Genomic DNA, 15,675 nt, shown 5'->3' with positions numbered 1-15,675 from the left:
CCTATTTAAATAGAGCATAGTAGCATAATTCGTATATTCATATTGGACCATGATAATAATAGTAAAAAAAATTAAATATTCACAACACATGTAATAACGTATTAAAACTTATTATAAAAAAATAGATATCAAAATTAAAACTATAGGACTCGGTGATAGAACATGTGAATATAGCTTCACTACCCTAACACAAATTAAAATAAGTGATTGTACAACCTAAGAAGGAAACCGAAGATATGTATTGTTAAGAACAAAATCAAAACTTTAATTCTTTACTCTAACAGACAAAAGCATGAGATCATTTGAATATTAAATTATTTATACTAAAAATTGGAGTAAGGACAATAAGATTACCCTTTTGTGCTAACGTATGAATGACAGGGTTTCTCCCGCTGGTAATCTCCCCTGTGTTCTTTTGTTTCTATGATGGCCGCGCTTTCTCTGATTCTTATTCTAGGGTTTTTTTTGCTCTTTTTTTTCTACTCGCGGACATGAATAATGCTCGTGTTTTAGTATATATATTGCAAAAGCTATCCTCTAACTATTAGAATTAGAATTTTAATAATTAATTGCACATTATTATCTTTCCTTTATCATTTCTAATTTAATCAATATATTTAATAACTTATTCTTATTCAAAATTTAATTCAAAACTTATTATTAATTTTGTTATTATTAATATTTTATTATTATTATTATTATTATTATTATTATATAAAATATAAAATTTACGTATATTACAATGAGTTCACAAGATACACTTGGGTGTATTTCTTGCACAAGAAGAATGAAATTACATCTACTCTAACTGATCATGTTAGACAATTGGATAAGTTAGTCAAAGATTTTGTTAAAATAATAAGAAGTGATAATGGCATTGAGTTCAAGAATTCAATCATGGAAGAGTTCTGCAAAGAGCATGGAATAAAGCAGGAATTTTCTGCACCTGGAACTCCACAACAGAATGGAGTTGTAGAAAGAAAGAACATGACTCTTTTTGAAGCTTCAAGAACTATGCTTGATGAAGAAAAGCTACCAACCTATTTTTGGGTTAAAGCTGTGCAGATTGCTTGTTTTACACAGAATGCTACACTCATAAATAAGCATGGAAAAACACCATATGAGATGGTGAAGAAAAAGAAGCCAAATCTGAAATACTTTCATGTATTTGGATGCAAGTGTTTTGTTCTTAAGACTCATTCTGAACAGCTGTCAAAATTTGATCTAAAAGCTGATGAAGGAATTTTTGTTGGATATCCACTTTCCACAAAAGCCTTCAGAGTCTATAATTTAAGAACAAGGGTTGTCATGGAATCTATCAATGTATCTTTTGATAATAAAAATATTACTGAACTTGAAGATTTCAATGATCATGATCAACTGAGATTTGAAAATGAAGATGTAAATTCTGATTCTGTAAATTCTGATGACCTAAATCCTGGTCCTGTAAGTTTTGACGGGTTAAATTCTGATGTCATTGAAACTATGGTAATTGCTCCAAAGGAAAATGCACCTATTCAGGGGGAGCAAGCTGATGATCATACCACATCTCAAGACTCTCAAGAAGCATCAGAACCTGTCAGTGACTCTTCAAGTTCTGATTCATCAAGTGTTGATAAGCCAAATTCTGACAATTCTGGAAACTCTGATTCTTCAATTCCTGAAGGATCCAACTCAAATTTTGGAATCTTAGAGAGCATAACTTCAGGGGGAGCATCAGAAAATGCTGATGGAGACAGCATCATAGGGGAGGATCCAGTTCTAGAGATCAACTTCCATCTGGAAGGAAGTAGACTAAATCACAGACACCTGACTTAATAATTGGAGATCCTGAAGCAGGTGTCAAATCTAGAACATCAACAACAAATGAATGTCTCTATCATTCCTTTCTATCTCAGACTGAACCAAAGAAAGTGGAAGAAGCTCTTCAAGATGCTGATTGGGTGCAAACAATGCAGGAAGAGTTAAATGAATTTGAAAGAAATAAAGTCTGGACCCTAGTGCCAAGACCAAAGAACAGATCAATTGTTGGTACAAAATGGGTGTTCAGAAATAAAACTGACAGTGATGGCATAATTACAAGAAATAAAGCAAGGCTGGTTGCTAAAGGTTACTCTCAACATGAGGGTATTGACTATGATGAAACATTTTCTCCAGTTGCTAGATTGGAAACCATAAGAATCTTTTTGGCTTATGCTGCTCACAAGAAGTTCAAAGTCTTTCAAATGGATGTGAAAAGTGCTTTTCTCAATGGAGAATTGGAAGAAGAGGTATATGTTGAACAACCTCCAGGCTTTGTAGATCTAAAATTTCCAAATCATGTCTACAGGCTTGACAAAGCACTTTATGGCCTTAAGCAAGTTCCTAGAGCATGGTATGAGACTCTGGCTCAATTTCTTCTAGAAAGTGGATTTAACAGAGACACAATTGACAAGAATTTATTCTACCTCAACCATGGAAATGACTTACTTTTGGTACAGATATATGTTGATGATATCATCTTTGGCTCTACAAATACAAAACTTTGTGAAAGATTTTCCAAGTTAATATAGTCAAGATATCAAATGAGTATGATGTGAGAACTTAGCTATTTTCTGGGACTTCAAGTCAAGAAAACTGAAGAAGGTACTTTCATAAAATCAATCCTAGTACACCAGAAATTTACTCAAGAAGTTTAGAATGCAAGACAGTTCTACTACATCAACTCCCATGGCCACTGCCACCAAGTTAGATAAAGATACTGGAGCATCAATAGATATGACTGACTACAGAGGTATGATTGGCTCTTTACTCTATTTTACTGCTAGTAGACCTGATATCATGTATGCTACCTGTCTTTGTGCAAGATTTCAGGCTGATCCAAGAGAACCTCATCTAATAGCTGTGAAAAGAATTTTCAAGTACCTCAAGGGTACAGCTGATCTAGGATTGTGCTATCCTAGGGAATCAGATTTTAAGCTAATAGGTTACTCAGATGCAGATTTTGTAGGATGCAAAATAGACAGGAAAAGCACTAGTGGAAGCTGCCAATTTCTTGGAGGCAGATTGGTTTCTTGGTTTAGCAAGAAACATAAATCAATTTCCACGTTAACTACAGAAGCATAATATATTGCTGCAGGAAGCTGTTGTGCACAGATTCTTTGGATGAAGAATCAAGTACTGGACTATGGGTTAGAATTTTCTAAAATACCTATTTACTGTGATAATCAAAGTGCTATTGCTATGACAGGAAATCCAGTTCAACACTCAATGACAAAGCACATCAGCATTAGGTACCATTTCATAAGGGAACATGCGATAGAAGGTACAGTGGAATTGTATTTTGTTCCAACAGATTAATAACTAGCAGATATCTTCACAAAATCACTATATGAAGCTACTTTACAAGACTGGTAAATGAACTTGGAATGGTTTCAGGTTCTTTCTCAAAATCTGTTTAGTTTTTGTTCTCATACATCAGACTTTATGATCAGTGTTTACAGATTTTCTTATCTCAATGTAATATGTGCCTAAATTGTTACATATTAAACACTTCTTATTATCTGATGTGATTCTATAAACTCTGAAAGTGTTTTGAATGTTCTGTGACTATTCAATCCAATGAGGATTATCTTGTTAGATGCTGACTTAGTAGTCTTTAACAAACTATGAATCCCATGTTTGAATTAGTTATTTATGTGGAAATCAATAACACGAGCAAATTCTGATTTTGATCTGAGTCAAATTTACTTTATAAATCTTATTACTAAGTCACAAACTAGATTATTGCTTCTTATCTGTAAAATTCTGATGTCAATAAATCTTAAGGATGAACTATATGCTTGATAAGCCTCACTTATCTGAAGAAAATAAAAGAAAAGAAAAATTGAAATCAGGTACTCCTTTGAGATCTAGAGTAAATATGTGAAATGGAAGATCCAAGTGCATTGCTGGTATTAAGTAATATGTATTAGAAAAGCAAATTAATTTTTCTTGGTGACTTTTTACATTCTCTGATTACTGGAGAAATACTCTAATAACAACATAAATTCTGATGGCATTTGTAACTCATTTACACTAAGAAGCCACTGTCTAAAGAATTTCAAAAGATGCATAAAATGAGCACAAATAGTGAAGTGGATTCTTGCATAACTTTATTCTATAGTAGACTTCACAATTCAAGAGAGATTTTAAGCACTTTTCTTAGTTATGCCTTATTTCTAAGATATACTGAAGTTTATCAGACTTTAATCTTTTTCTGATCATTTGCACATACATACACTATCACTCCATATGAATGATGAAAATTACTGTGGTGATTAAGTTGTTTCTGATAAAGAGTTAAGTATTATTTGCATAAATTCTGAGGACAAGTTCTGATGAAAGTTCTGATGATTAAACTCTGAAGAAACCAGTAAGTATTTGTGTGGAGAAACACAAAAATAGTCATTCATTTTTTTGAGTACATGAGCCATGTTCTGATGATCGTTAAATTTTGATAATAGTCAAGTTCTGATGCAAATCCTGATGCTTACGTGGCATTATTTATTTATTTGACTTATTTATAGTTTTTACTGTAACGACCATATTTATCAGAAAATAATTAAGTGAGATAAAAACAGTGATAATCATTTGGTTAATGGGTTGCGTGTTTGTTTTGGTAACCGCATGTGAGCAATAATTACTGCACGTTTACCGTGCCCACTAATAATATTTTGACTATTTACATGCTGCCAGGTGTCACATGTCTATTTTACTTCCAAAAAGAGCCGTTGAATGGGAAGAGTATAAATATTAGAGATAAAAGATTATACAAATCTTTTATCTTATCTCTTACTTTAATCTCTTATTTCTTTTACTCTCTCTCTCTCTCTCTTTCTCTCTCTTTTTCTCTCTATTTTCTGACGGACTTTCTGTGATGGAATGACTTAATTCTTACACTCAACTGAAACTACAAGCAGAGATCTATAACTTTGATAAAAACAACAAACATAATTACTCATTAAATTAAAGGATATGCTGGATGTTTCGAGAGCCCAGGTCTCTCAAAGTTTGGCAGTAAACGATTACAAAAGAATAATAAGATGAAACCCTAATGATATTTCCCCTAAATTATATGATCCTCTTTTCCTCTGCATTCTCTATTTTACCCTTTGACTCCACTGCTGACTGTACTTTAATTATTTATGTGTGATATTACTTTTCTGCCCTTCCTTCTTGAGTATGTTATCACTTGACGTGTGCTGTCTTGGTGCATTACATTACTTCCCCCCAGATAGCCACCTTGTCCTCATGGTGGAAATGTGAAAATTTGTTGCAGAAAGTAGACATGTCCTCCCACATGGCCTCTGTTACTGGCAGTGCTTTCCATTTGATCAATACTTCCAGTCTTGTCACCTTTCCCTGTTTGATCTCTCTGACTTCCAATAATTCTTCCGGTTCAACTATTAGCTCAAGGTCTGCTTCCAAATGCGGTGGTAATTGTGTAGAAATAATAGTATCTCCTACTGTTCTTTTCATCTGTGATATGTGGAACACCAGATGAACTCGCGAATTTTCTGGTAGAGTTAATTTATAAGAAACTTCTCATTTTGGCGTCTGGCTACAGTCTATCGATATGGTTGGAGCTTTAAGTATACCAAATCCCCCACCTCAAAACTTTCATCTCTTTGTTTAAGGTCTGCAGCATATTTCATGACTCGTTGTGCTTGAACCAAATGAACATGAAGATCATCTAACAAAGCATCCCTCTCCTGCAACATCTTATCAATGCTTTGGATAGAGGTCTGTCCTTTCCCTGCTCTAATGAGATGGGGTGGATCGCAACCATAAACCACCTTGAATGGGATGACCTTCGTAGCACAATGTGGGGCTTGATAAGTGGCATTTTATACCACTTAGAACGTCTTAAAATGGCTTAAATTGGTATCTTGAAATCAAGTATTTTGTGTATTTGATGCGTTTTTCTAGTATTTATGCATTTCAGGGTATTAGTTGCATTTCGGGGGAGGAATCATCAAGAATAAGCCTTGGCATGTGTTCACCATTGCGAGAGGAAAGGAATGGGCAGATTACGGCGAAGAAACGGAGCAAACCTGGATTTTTTCCAGTAGAGGCCTGCGCGCCCGCGCAGCAATGCTGAGCGGCCGCGCAGGGTCGGGGAAAAAGATAAATTATTTTAGACTTCTACTTCTGTTTGGCTTCCAACTTCTATGTAATCTGAGTTTTATGGGACTATTATATAGGTAGATTTGAGACGTTTTCAGAGAGAGTATTAAGGGGATTATGTTTTAGATTATGTTTTACGCAAGAAGCGAAGGAGATAAGGAAGAAGACCGATTTAGCACACCGCAACGAAGAGGGAGCATATATTCTTGTGATTCTTGTTTCGTTGTAATGTTGGATGCTAGTTTTCTTGCTTTGACTTATTTACTCTTGTGACGTACTCTGTTTTAATATAATTAGTTTAGTTATTATTTTCTTGTGTTTGTTTATCATGATTTCATATGAACCCATGATGGCGATAAGTTCTATTATGGGCTAATCGTGATCATGGGGTTGCAATGAATTTATTATGGAATTCTTTAGTTAATTGTTTAATACTTTAGTGTGTGATGATTGCTTGATATCTAGTATTGGTTGTGCGTATTCGTCTTATGTGCGTCGCGAACATATAAGATAGGGTGTTAATCACTTGTGAAGCGACGGTGGATCTTGATATTTAGAACTTGCCATGCTAGCATAGGTTCATGTACGTTGAGCATGATTAGTGGGTAACTCTAACAGTTTTATTTGCCCTATGTAATCAAAAGGAATAACTTGAGCTTAAATCGTTGCGTTGTCAATTTCTGTAGACATATAGGAACTCAACATAATTGATGACTATTCAACTTCTATCTTAATTGTGGATGCTTGGTAGAATGGTATTAGTACAATGAATGTTGGCTTTTATCAGTTTCGTGTTATTCGATTAATATCATCACTGTCACATGCTAAAGGTAATAACAATGGCTATAGAAGGAAGTAATAATGAAGTTGTGATCTCATGAGTGTTTTATTATTGATAAATTGAAGTGTTAGTTAAGTGGTTAATTAATTAGTTAATTATAGTTAATATTTAATCAACAATTTTAAGTGTTATTATCTTAACATTGAGAAGTAATCATACATTGGTGAGTGAATTTAATTAGACAATAATTTAGTCTGAGTCTCTGAGGGAACGAACTAGAAAGTATTCTATATTACTTGCGAACGCGTATACTTGCGTGAATATTAGTGCGTGTTTTCGCCCTAACAAGTTTTTGGCGCCGCTGCCGGGGACTCGGCGTATTTGTTTAGTTTATGTACTTACCATCATTGGTCATTAGGACTCAGTGATTAGGACGTAGTAGTTACTTACTCTTTTCGGTTGTGTTTCAGGTACTTTAGCAAGCGTTTATGCAAACTCGTTCTCGTGCTCGCAAAAGGACTTTAGATACAGCTGAGGAGACAGACGAAGTTCTTGATATTTCGGAGAAGTTAGATTTTGAGGATTCGGATTCAGGAGCTGAGTAGAAAGAACCAGTAAACATGGGAGATCGTATTGTTCAAGCTGATCCAGCTCTTATGGATTTTTCTCGGCCTAAAATTGATGACATTCAGTCAAGCATTCTTCATCCGGCTATTCAAGCTAACACCTTTGAAATCAAGCCGGGCACTATTCAGATGGTGCAGAATTCTGTTTCTTTTGGAGGAGCGGCAACTGAAGACCCCAACATGCACATAAGGAATTTTGTCGAGATCTGCAGCACTTTTAAGTATAATGGTGTGACTGATGAGGCTATCAAGTTGAGGCTTTTCCCATTCTCACTGAGGGATAAGGCTAAAGACTGGTTACATTCTGAACCAGCTGGGTCCATCACTACGTGGCAAGATCTTGCGCAAAAGTTTCTGGTGAAGTTTTATCCAATGGCAAAGACTGCTGCTATGAGGAGTGCTCTTACTCAGTTTGCGCAGCAACCTACAGAATCTATGTGCGAGGCTTGGGAACGCTACAAGGAAATATTGAGAAAATGTCCACATCATGGAATGCCGGATTGGATGGTGATCACTGGTTTCTATAATGGTTTGGGGGCTCCATCTCGGCCCATGCTCAATGCAGCAGCTGGAGGAGCCTTATGGGCTAAAAGCTATACAGAGGCGTATAATCTTATAGAGACGATGGCTGCAAATGAGCATCAAAACCCAACTCAGAGGATGACGTCAGGCAAGGTAGCAGGTATTCTGGAAGTTGATGCAGCCACCGCTATTGGAGCCCAGCTCCAATCGCTATCAATGAAGGTTGATTCTTTGGCTACGTATGGAGTTAATCAAAGAGCTATGGTTTGTGAGGTTTGTGCAGGTTCTCATGCTACGGATCAGTGTTCTCTTGTAAACGAATCTGTTCAGTATGTGAATAATTATCAGCGACAACAGCAGCCTGTGCCAGCGACCTATCATCCTAATAACAGAAATCATCCAAATTTCAGCTGGGGGAATAATCAGAATGCTATTCAGCCACCATATCAGCAAGGAGTGAGTAAACAGTTTAACCCACCTGGATTCCAGCAACCACAGCAATATGCTACAAGGCAATCATATCCTCAACAGGGAAGTACAGCTGCACCCACTAGTGCTGATTTTGAGGAACTTAAGCTGTTGTGCAAGAGTCAGGCGGTTTCTATCAAGACCTTGGAAAATCAAATCGGTCAATTAGCCAATACAGTGCTCAATCGTCAACCTGGCACTCTTCCCAGTGACACGGAAGTACCAGGAAGGAAGGAAGCTAAAGAGCAAGTCAAGGCTATTACCTTAAGGTCTGGAAAAGTAGCTGATGCTGAAAATGCAAAAGAATTAGAAGCTGAAATTAGAGGTGAAGAATCTAAGCAAAAGGAGAAAGTGGCGGAACCAAGGAAGACTACTGTTGAACACACTCTTCCTGAGGCTAATACAGGGGAGAAACAACTCTATCCTCCACCACCTTTTCCTAAGAGATTGCAGCAACAAAAGCTGGATAGACAGTTCGGGAAGTTTCTGGAGGTGTTCAAGAAATTTCACATCAATATACCTTTCACTGAGGCTCTGGAACAAATGCCTAGTTATGCGAAGTTTATGAAGACTATTCTTTCAAGGAAGGTGAAACTGGATGACCTTGAAACCGTTGCTCTCACGGAAGAATGCAGCGCTATTCTGCAATAAAAGTTACCACCAAAACTGAAAGATCCAGGGAGCTTCACCATTCCTTGCACAATTGGCAATCTAACTTTTGACAAGTGCCTTTGTGATTTGGGAGCAAGCATTAATCTGATGCCGTTGTCGATCTTTAAAAAGCTGGATCTGCCTGATCCAAAACCCACATACATGTCGCTACAATTGGCTGACCATTCCATTACTTACCCAAGGGGCATAGTTGAGGATGTGCTCATCAAGGTGGATAAGCTCTTCTTTCCAGCAGATTTTGTTATTCTGGATTTTGAGGAAGATAAGAAGATTCCCATAATCTTGAGATGGCCTTTCTTGGCTACTGGCCGTACCTTAATAGATGTGCAAAAAGGGGAACTTACTATGCGGGTCCAAGATCAGGATGTGACCTTCAACATATTCAAGGCAATGAAATTCCCTACAGAAGATGAGGAGTGCTTAAAAGTGGATGTGATTGATTCTGCGGTTACTTCGGAACTCGATCACATGCTAATGTCTGATGCATTGGAAAAGGCCTTAGTGGGGGATTTTGACAGCGATGATGAAGATAGCAACGAGCAATTACAATATCTGAACGCTTCTCCCTGGAAGCGAAAGCTGGACATACCATTTGAATCTCTTGGTACTTCTGACCTCAAGAACGCTGAAGGGAAGCTCAAACCATTAATAGAGGAAGCACCTACCTTGGAGCTCAAACCATTACCTGAACACTTGAGGTATGCTTTTTTAGGTGATTCATCTATGTTACCTCTTATTATTTCATCTGACCTTTCAGGTAGTGAGGAAGACAAGCTCTTAAGGATTTTGAGAGAATTCAAATCGGCTATAGGATGGACCATAGCAGACATCAAGGGGATAAGTCCTTCATATTGTATGCATAAAATTCTGCTAGAGGAAGGTAGTAAGCCAACTGTGGAACAGCAGCGAAGACTGAATCCCATCATGAAGGAGGTGGTGAAGAAAGAAATTCTGAAATGGCTAGATGCAGGCATCATTTATCCTATTTCTGACAGCTCGTGGGTGAGCCCCGTACAATATGTACCTAAGAAGGGAGGTATCACTGTGGTTGCAAATGAAAAGAATGAGCTCATCCCTACTCGAACAGTTACAGGATGGAGAGTATGCATGGATTATAGAAAATTGAACAAAGCCACAAGGAAGGATCACTTCCCTCTTCCATTTATTGATCAGATGCTTGACAGATTGGCGGGACATGAGTATTTTTGTCTTCTGGATGGTTATTCCGGGTATAATCAGATTTGTATTGCACCAGAGAATCAGGAAAAGACTACCTTCACTTGTCCATTTGGCACATTTGCTTTTCGCAGAGTTTCGTTTGGGTTATGTGGCGCCCCAGCCACTTTTCAGAGATGTATGATGGCTATATTCTCTGACATGATTGGAAATAACGTCGAAGTGTTCATGGATGATTTCTCCGTCTTTGGACACTCCTATGATGAATGTTTGAATAATCTGTGCGCCGTACTCAAAAGATCCGTGGAAACTAATTTGGTGCTTAATTGGGAGAAATGTCACTTTATGGTGCATGAAGGCATTATCCTTGGGCATAAGGTCTCTAGCAAGGGTCTAGAGGTGGACAAGGCCAAGGTGGGAGTCATTGAAAATCTTCCCCCACCTAATTCTGTGAAAGGAATCCGTAGTTTTCTTGGTCATGCGGGTTTTTATCGGCGATTCATCAAGGACTTTTCAAAGATATCTAAGCCGTTGTGCAATTTGCTTGAGAAAGATGTGCCGTTCAAATTTGATGATGAATGTTTGGCAGCATTCGAGACTCTCAAGAAGAGTTTGATTACTGCACCAGTTATTACAGCACCAGATTGGACAGAACCGTTTGAGATGATGTGTGATGCGAATGATTATGCGGTACGTGCAGTTCTGGGACAGTGCAAGAAAAATCTCTTCCATATGGTCTACTATGCGAGTAAGACTTTAAATGGTGCCCAATTGAACTACACCACTACTGAGAAGGAGCTTTTGGCTATAGTCTTTGGCTTTGAGAAATTTCGATCTTATCTGCTTGGTACGAAAGTACCAGTATTCACTGATCATGCAGCTATTCGCTATCTGGTTTCTAAGAAGGATTCGAAGCCGAGACTCATTCGTTGGGTGCTTTTACTTCAGGAATTTGAGTTAGAGATCAAAGATAGAAAAGGTACTGAGAATCAAGTAGCTGACCATCTCTCTAGGTTGGAGAATCCCGATTCTACTTCACAAGATAGGACGTTAATCAATGAATCTTTTCCGGATGAGCAGTTGTTTGTAATTCAAGAGGAAGAACCATGGTTTGCAGATATTGTAAACTATCTCGTCAGCAATATAATGCCTCCTAATTTGACATCCGCTCAAAAGAAGAAGTTTCTGCATGAGGTGAAGTGGTATATGTGGGATGAACCATATTTGTTTAGATAGGGAGCTGACCAAATCATCAGGAGATGTATCCCGTTCTGTGAGACGGAGGGGATATTACGAGACTGCCATTCCACGGTTTATGGGGGACACTATGGAGGTGAGAAGACGGCAGCTCGTATTCTGCAAGCAGGTTTTTTCTGGCCTACTTTGTTCAAGGATGCTCATCAGTTTGTTTTAAGGTGTGATCGTTGCCAAAGAGTGGGAAATTTGTCAAGGAAGGATGAAATGCCATTAAATGTGATGCTTGAAGTCGAGGTCTTTGATGTATGGGGAATCGATTTCATGGGGCCTTTTATCTCGTCTTGCAATAATCAGTACATCTTACTGGCAGTCGATTATGTCTCAAAATGGGTCGAAGTTAAAGCTTTACCGACAAATGATGCAAAGGCAGTACTAAATTTTCTTCATAAGCAAATTTTCACAAGGTTTGGAACACCTCGGGTAATCATAAGTGATGAAGGATCGCATTTTTGCAACCGTAAGTTCACTTCTATGATGCAGCGTTATAATGTGAATCATCGAGTAGCTACTGCCTATCATCCGCAAATAAATGGTCAAGCGGAAGTGTGTAACAGAGAGATAAAGCGCATTCTAGAGAAGGTTGTTTGTCCGTCAAGGAAGGATTGGTCTTTAAAGCTCGATGAAGCTGTTTGGGCTTACAGAACAGCATACAAAACTCCACTTGGGATGTCACCGTTTCAGTTGGTGTACGGTAAGGGATGTCATCTACCGGCGGAGCTTGAGCATAAGGCCTACTGGGCATTAAAGAAATTGAACCTGGATTTAGATACAGCTGGTAAGAAAAGAATGCTTCAACTTAATGAACTTGATGAATTTTGACTTCAAGCGTACGAGAATAACAAAATGTATAAGGAAAAGGTGAAGAGGTGGCACGATAGGAAGCTACATCCTAAGTTATTTGTGCCAGGGCAACAAGTTCTTTTATTCAACTCTCGACTCCGACTTTTTCCTGGGAAGTTGAAATCAAGGTGGTCTGGACCTTTTATTGTCAAAACTGTGTTTCCATATGGAGCGGTGGAAATTTTTGAGAATGATTCGGACCAAGCATTCAAGGTTAACGGTCAGCGGTTGAAGCACTACTATGGGGACATGGCAAACCGAGAGGTGGTTAGTGCCATTTTGTTGACTACTTGAGAAAGGTACGGAACGTCAAGCTAATGAAGAAAAAGAAGCGCTGCGTGGGAGGCAACCCATGAATTGTTGTTACAGGAACCCTTAGAAGTTAATAACCTATCCAAAAACACAAAAAAATCAGAAAACAGGGGCTGAAATTTTTTTTTTCCAGAGACCTTCTGCGCGCCCGCGCAGCTATGCTGAGCGGCCGCGCAGGGGTCGAGTTCCAGAAATTTTTTTACAGTTCAGAAAAAAAAAACAAACAAAAACACAAAAACAGTTTTAGCCCATAAACCCACGAATTGTTCCCACTACCCCATCATTTTATCCCTTAATTCCCAAACCCTAATCTAATCCACACCCTATATATACATACACCTATCCTACATATCTCCCACAAAACTTCCTACACTTAAACCCTCTCACAAACATCAAAAATAAGTTCTTACACACTTTTATTCACGAATCAATGGCACCCAAGAGAGCACACAATATTGACAGCAGCAGCACAGTTCCTACTGCTGATTCATCGAGGGGTACTGCTGCAAGGCCTCGGTTAACTGACAGAGCTGCGGAGGAGGAGTACACTAGGCTGTTGGGGAAGCCGATTCTGAAGGAGAGGGGGTTTTTACCATCAGGGAGGGATGGTGAGTTGTTGCCCATGATTGCAGAGAAGGGGTGGATAGCTTTTTATGAGTCACCCGAAGCAGTACCGATGAGCGTTGTTCGCGAGTTCTACGCGAACGCGAAGGCTGAAAAAAATGGGTTTTCTGTAGTCCGTGGGCTGACGGTTGATTATCATCCTACGGCAATTCACCGTGTGATTGGACAGCGAGAGAGGAAGCCCGAGGAGGATAACTGGAATGAAAAGACTGCTGAGGATTTTGACTTGGATTTGATTTGTGCGACTCTCTGTCGACCAGGCACAGTTTGGACCCGCAGTCCAGGCTATAATGAGTATCGTCACTTTCCGGCGATCGCCATGAACAGGTATGCCCGTGCATGGAATGCATTTATATGTGCTAATATTTTGCCTTCTTCACATGCACACGAGGTCACAGTTGAGAGAGCACAGTTGTTGTGGGGAATTCTGCATGATGAGTACTATGTGGACCTTGGTGAGTTTATCTACCAAGGAATTCTGAAGTTTTTGAGGGGAGCAAAGCATATGAACATCCCTTATGCATCCACGGTTACGAAGCTATACCGAGCAGTGGGAGTGAACTGGCCGGCTCATGAGCAGTTGCAGTTGCCAGCAGCTCCGATTGATTCTGGCACTCTGAATGGGATGCAGGAGTGGACCGGTGGTGAGCCTGAGGAGCATGGGTTGGGTTATCGTCTTCCAGGAGGGCGTCCAGCATGAGGTGCTACTATGGCTAGGCCAGGGCATTGTGAGGCTGGTTCTTCGAGAGCTCAGGAGGGTGCTGGGATGGGTGATGCCCAGTATAGGAGGCTTTCACGGCGGATGGATGCCATGTATGAGACGCAGAGCAGGTTTGCTCAGGAGCTCACCCTTGCGTTAGGGACTGCTTTTCGAGGCCTTGGAGCTGATATCCAGTGGCCAGTTTTTGGTGAGGACTCTGCATACCCGCCGCCTGATACTCCACCCACTGAGGGTGATGATGATGATGACTCCGAGTAGGTATACCCTGTGTTCCTTTCTACTACTTTCACTGAGGACAGTGAAGATTTTTAGTTTGGGGGTGGTAGTTAAGGAATATTGTGTGTGTGTCATTTAGTTGCATATTCATGATAGTTTAGTTCATATAGTTGCATAATTTATGCCATATAGTTTTTTTATGAATGTCATGTAGCTCATGCATTTACCATGATCCCTTTTGCAATGATTTATCGACTGAATTGTGATATTGATGTGAGTGTAGTGATAGCATTAAAGTGATATTAAGTTGTGTAGGTTGATATGCATGCTAGAAACAATTGTAAGTCCACTAAGTCTTAAAGAATGCGTAAGGGCTAGATTGTTGTTATGATTTGGTTGTTTTCAAGGTCAATCTACTTATTATGCTTAGAATTCGATTATAGGTTCTTAGTGATAAAGACATGAAAAAAGAAAAAAATTTGGAGAAAAAAATATGGAAGTTGTTGCTAGTTGTGGCTAGGCGTCAAATGGCTAGTAGCCGGCTCGCATATGTTGCGAGTAGTCTAGGGTTGAGCAAGATGGAGCGAAACGCACTTGCTCAGAAGTTATTAAAAAAAAAAAATTTGCATAATTGATCAAGAGTGGGCTCTTTGGTATTCGAGTTATTAAGTTCTTAGGGGAGTTTGTGCCTAGTGACCTAAGGCTTTTAGAGTCTGGGATCCGCTAACCTAACGCTCGTTACATGGATACCATTGTATAAGTCTTTTGTGGACCTCACTCATTGCACGGTCAAATAAGCATTTGAGTTGTAAATAAAAAGGACGATTCCGTAATAAGCTCCAGAGTCTTGTAGTGTTGTATATCACTTTGTGCCTAGAATTTTTTATTCTTTGTATAATCGTAGGGTTGCCTTGAGGATAGTCTAGTCATAGTAATTGGTCTAGTTCCGAAGCATATCTGTTAAGCATTTGCACACACCACATTTCTGGCTGTATGTCCGTTTGCATGAGTTTATTGATCTTTAGTTGTCTAACTGCATTCGTTGAGATGTGGCAATTTGGTTGATTAATTGTAGTAAGGGGGATCGTTTCATTTTCATATAGATTGCATTCATGCATATTTTTATTTGTTTTTGAGTCTGTGACGCTTGAGGACAAACATCGATTTAAGTTTGGGGGTGTGATAAGTGGCATTTTATACCACTTAGAACGTCTTAAAATGGCTTAAATTGGTGTCTTGAAATCAAGTATTTTGTGTATTTGATGCGTTTTTCTAGTGTTTATGCATTTCAGGGTATTAGTTGCATTTCGGGG

General features: G+C 38.8%; 1 non-coding gene across 1 annotated transcript; it reads right to left on the bottom strand.

Moving 5' to 3' along the window:
* Positions 1-7,941: 7,941 nt before the first annotated feature.
* LOC141675501 (small nucleolar RNA R71) lies at positions 7,942-8,048 on the bottom strand. Its single transcript, XR_012556150.1, has one exon. It is a non-coding gene; the product is annotated as a small nucleolar RNA R71 (small nucleolar RNA).
* Positions 8,049-15,675: the final 7,627 nt, after the last annotated feature.

This window comes from Apium graveolens, chromosome 7, assembly GCF_009905375.1.
Source record: "Apium graveolens cultivar Ventura chromosome 7, ASM990537v1, whole genome shotgun sequence".
Classification (NCBI taxonomy): domain Eukaryota; kingdom Viridiplantae; phylum Streptophyta; class Magnoliopsida; order Apiales; family Apiaceae; genus Apium; species Apium graveolens.
Note: the sequence above shows the minus strand (reverse complement) of the source record. Positions and strands in the feature narration are given on the sequence as shown.